Here is a 4815-nt window from a genome sequence, read left to right as displayed (position 1 = left end):
GCAAAATATGACAAGGAAAAGCTCTCTGATACATGTTGATGAAGACAAGGGGTTAATGTTCATAATATACATAGAGCTGTCACAAAGCAACAAGAAGCTGCCTCACTTAAATGTGTGCAAAGGACAAAAGAGATCATTCACTTTTTAAAAGTCAGATGGCTAATGAGTGAAAAATGCTCAATACCTCACTGGTCATCAAGTGCAAATTAAAACAATGAAAAAGTACTTTTGCTCATCATATTGGCACATATTTTTAAAAGATATTCTAGCTAGTGTCCATCTTTGAGAGAACAAACTGTGAGCGATCTTTTGGAGGATGACATGTCAATGGATATGTAAACTCTGAAAAACGTGTGTACACACAGGCTGAACTCCACATTTTGGAATCGTTTCATTTAGAAAAATTCAGTTCAAAAAGATGTACTTATCAGAGCATTTACACAGCACTGTTTACAATGGTGAGAAGAAAAGCTGAAGTGAAATCATATCCAGCGATAGAGAATTGGTTACATAAGTTATTCTACATCTTTTCATGCCCCACAGGAGAAGGAATTTCTTGATTCACTTGAAAGGAGCCTGTGATTTATGTAGTTGTCACATCCAAGGACTAAATTTCCAGAAACCTTAACGAAAATAATACTCATACAAGATCACAGGAATGTTTGTATAAGAAGTATGCCAGTCAAACACCCTTTCTGACAGTGGAAAATGGAGAAAACTTAAGTGTCCACCATCAAGACAATGATGCGGTAAATCACGGTGAGCTGTGGGCACTAAAGTTCCGGTGTTTCGGCGTGGTCCAAGGCCTTGTCCACAGTACGCCCCCACGAAAGGTGTCCTTACACAAGAGACCAAACCTGCATATCAGGAAAACCCTCTACTCTATCTGAAAGGACCGGGTGAGTCTGGAGAGAGAGGACGTCTGTGATATATACCTGAGTGAATAAACCGAGCTGCAGAAAACATATAGTATGGCCTTATTTTTCAATAAAGCATATATACACACACATAGACATAGATTTCTCATATACGTGTATGTATGAGTTTATTTATATGACATAGGCATAAAGGTCATGAAATATATACTCCACATTGTCAGCAGTTTTTACTCTCAGGAAAAAAGGGGAAGGGATGTAGGGGACTTTCGGTACCACAACAGATCTCTTTTCAGAATTTCAGTTAAGTATACTTGGAATTTAAAAGTTTATTTAAGTCCAAAGTAAAATGGACGAGGACTCCACAAGACAGAATGCTATACTAGTCATTAAAAATCATGCCAGGGGAGATAGAATATTGTAGAAAAATGTGTAATAAGCCGAATGGAAAATGGAGGTCTCCACACAGTATACAGGCACACATTGCTCGCTGGTTTTTATGACAGAGGTAATACACACTGATGAAAAGAACAGAAAATAGATGTTAATGTGTTAATTATTATCTCTGAGTACTGGCACCAGGATAGATCCATTTGACCCTTTTTTCATACATTTATATTAAATACACACTATTTTTCATCTGAAAAATGCATTTTTAGATGTCTAGTACCACACATTGGAAAATTACACGAGTACTTACAGAAACAAATAACTAGGAGACACCGCAGCAGCGTCACAAAGTGTAGAAAGGGCGATCCTGAATAACACCGCGCAGTTACATAAGGACCCACAAAGTGAGAGCACCTGCTGTAACAGGGCGCGGCCCCCTTCCATTTGTCAGATGTGTCTTCAGGGCTGAGGCAGTTCTGAGCACGGCCAGTGTCAGTGCTGGTGTCTGGATGGATGCCACTGGAGGTGAGGGCACCTGCAAGCCGAGAGGAAGAACAGAAATCATCCTCTGCTTTTTCTGTCTTGTTTCTTTGTTACTTTTAAAGAGAGGCGGAAATAAGATAAACTGGATCTTTCCTACTGAAATTTCAGTAATGAAACCATTTTTAAAGTGATCACAACTTATATTCTGCCTATGACTGTCTTTTCAACAAAGCATCATATTTATAAAATGTTAATTAACTCAGTTAATTAACTCCCTGTTGAAACATTCTAGTAAAGAGCATGAACTGCAGTATGTAAAAGAACCACACCTGCAGTGACTAGCTCAGCTGTCTTGACGGCAGTGCAGTCAGCCCCCACCATCCCGTGGCCCTGAGCTCCTGATGCTGGTAAGAGAGCGCGCTGCTGCCTCAGATGGAAAGAAAAGGTGAAAGCATTTTCTGAAATCTACAGCACTGACAAAACATAACTGATAAATCCCAGGCTCCTTTGAGGCTGTCATTTTCCGTTTCTGGCCAACACCCGTCAATGAGCAGAACCACCCCATTCCCGAGTCATGGGACTCACGTGGGCAGAAGTTTTGGAGAAATTTCCAGGTATAGAATGTAAACCAACTATACATAAAACTCTGAAAAAGAAAAGATGCAATAATCTGATTTTGGAAGACACTAAAATATTCTCCTAAGCCTTAGTACTTGGAAAGGCTGGGCTTCTACTAAGCCACTTATTTATTTCACAGCCAATGAGCATCTCCCACAAACCCTGTTTCCCTGTGTCTGCTGGGAGCTTCAGGCACATTGATGTTGTCTATCTTATAAGTCACAAGGCAGAGGCGTGTGTCTCACGCTGGCAACTCTCACACAGGCTCAACTCCTAGCCTCACTGTATGAACTTGGCCCCATTTTCTCACCTGTTTATTTGGTACCTGTTCTTCTGTAAGCTGCCTGAAATGCTTATTGAAACAAGTCAGAAGAATGAGTGGGTAGAGAAATGGACAGATGGACAGGTGAGAGATGGGCAGAAAAACAGAGAGTCTCCAAGAGAAGGGGAGCAATCAAAATTACCTATGCAAAACCCTCTTCTAGTCAGGGAAGGAAACCACCACGGAGAAGTGTGAAGAGGCAGGTTGCTTAGGACTGTTTCCTGGATTCCATGAAAAGTCACACCAAGAGATGAGAGGGTAGAACTATAAATAATAAAAGAAAAAATCATGCATGTTTGAAAAATATATCTACATTATGTACTTTCTAAAGAATAGAGTCAAATTAGCAAGGCCCAATAACACAATCCTTGGGTATATACAGAAGTGAGAATCCCATCTCCAATCTGCAAGGCATCCCTTTGGAGCACTGAGAGTCTACACGGTGCAGTCATAAAGCCATCACCGCAAAAGCGATGCTATCCTGCACTTACGAGGAAAGAGCAGCTGTGCTCGGTCTGCCTACACGTGTCTTTTACACCCCTCAGCACCTCTACGGGGGAGGGACGCCTAGCGAGCCCCATCTCTGCAGGACAGAAAACAAGTCCAAGAGAGGCTAAGCCGACCTACCAATTCTCCATCTCACAGGACTTGTCACTCCAGACCAGGACTCGAACTCGGACCCACGTTTGTAACCACAGTACTACCGTATTTTATGTGCTTTTTGTGTGTATAATACATTTGTTTCTGGCATGAAAGGGTATTTAATAAATGATCGGTTGTCTTGTCTATCTCATTAGTTCACAATCTTTATATTTTTGAATTGTACTCTTCCCCTGGAGAAAGGAACGGAAAGAGCGGGGGTCAGAATGAGGTGGGGCTCCATTCTTTATCTGTTGCCTCATCTCATCCAAGTCCCCAAACAGGGAGAAAGAGCAAATGTTCTCTTCATCATTTAAAGAGAGGGCTCCAGTGACGGTGACTTACTCAACCCCAAAACCAAGTCTGGGGGAAGGGCACATGCAGCAACGAGAGCAGTATCACCTGTAGGAAGGCAAAAAGAGCTCAGGGGATGGCTCAATGGGTCAGCCTGATTTCATTTCAATCGATAATACAATAGCACACTCTAAAAAAACTAGAATGCAATGGATTTCCTCTTTCTTGACATCTAGCAAGTTTCCACATCTCACATGTAACATTATCACGAACTAGTGAAAGGAAGAGTCCACAGACAAGGAAAATCAATGCCACAGGCAGGCTGAAACACAGGCTGGAGGAAAGGAAGGGAAAGGGCATAGTAAAGAAGAGGGGAAATTCTGGGAAAAAGACATCATCACAAGGACTCTCAAGCATCATCCAGCAATCATATAATCATTCTTTCAAGAGAGAGTTACTTAGGTCCTATTTTGTGCAACATTGTACAGTGGGCGAAGCAAGAGCACAGCGTCCATGGTGGCAGCAAGCTGCGGAGCTCCAATACACTTCTGATCCCGGTACCTTGCACACTTGTCCTCAGTATAAAGGCAAAATATATAGTAAAATAATCCAATGTAAACTCTATGCAATGCTGAAAAAAATTAAAGAATACCTAAATACCTGGACAGACACACCACGCACATTCCTGAATCAAATGACAGCATTCTTGGGATGGCAGTGCTCCCCAGAGCGATCCATATATTCAACGTGGACTCGATCACAATCCCAGTGGGTTCCTCTGCAGAAACTGACTATCTGCTGCTACAATTCATATGGGAATTCGAGGATCTCAGTAACCAAACCGTACTTGAAATAGAAGAACAGTTTGAGAGGACTTGTAATTCTCAATTTCAAACCTTACAACTGTATCTCCAGGTGAGATTAGAGGCCATTTTTAAGTTATAATTGTGTTTATCCTTATTTTCTAAATTCTGTACAACGAATATACCTGTTAGAATAAGAAATTTAAAAAGTAAGGTATCTTTTAAAACATGCAAACCTATTCATTCATTGGGAAAAAAATATTTTGACTATAAAGAAGTAAACAAATATCTAGTGAAAAAGGACTATTTAAAAACAAGAGTGCATTTACATTTTTTGTAAATTGGAAACGGAAAAGCACAAACACATCAAGTTTCTAGGGAGAGTGTTGCA

The 4815-nt window shown here is 40.9% G+C and overlaps 1 long non-coding RNA gene across 3 annotated transcripts; it reads right to left on the bottom strand.

Annotated features, from left to right (window-relative positions):
- Nucleotides 1–1118: 1118 nt before the first annotated feature.
- Nucleotides 1119–3806, bottom strand: LOC140694985 (uncharacterized). Of its 3 annotated transcripts, XR_012070643.1 has the most exons (4): nt 3686–3806; nt 3316–3405; nt 2831–2952; nt 1735–1800 (listed from the first exon to the last, which is right to left on the bottom strand). It is a non-coding gene; the product is annotated as an uncharacterized lncRNA (long non-coding RNA). The 3 variants fall into 3 exon arrangements; XR_012070641.1 differs by lacking the exons at nt 2831–2952; nt 3316–3405; nt 3686–3806 and adding exons at nt 1119–1393; nt 2078–2339 and having other exon boundaries at nt 1576–1800; XR_012070642.1 differs by lacking the exon at nt 3686–3806 and having other exon boundaries at nt 3316–3565.
- Nucleotides 3807–4815: the final 1009 nt, after the last annotated feature.

The sequence above is a fragment of the Vicugna pacos genome, unplaced genomic scaffold (assembly GCF_048564905.1).
Source record: "Vicugna pacos unplaced genomic scaffold, VicPac4 scaffold_116, whole genome shotgun sequence".
NCBI lineage: Eukaryota > Metazoa > Chordata > Mammalia > Artiodactyla > Camelidae > Vicugna > Vicugna pacos.
This window is presented reverse-complemented; position numbering and strand designations above follow the sequence as displayed.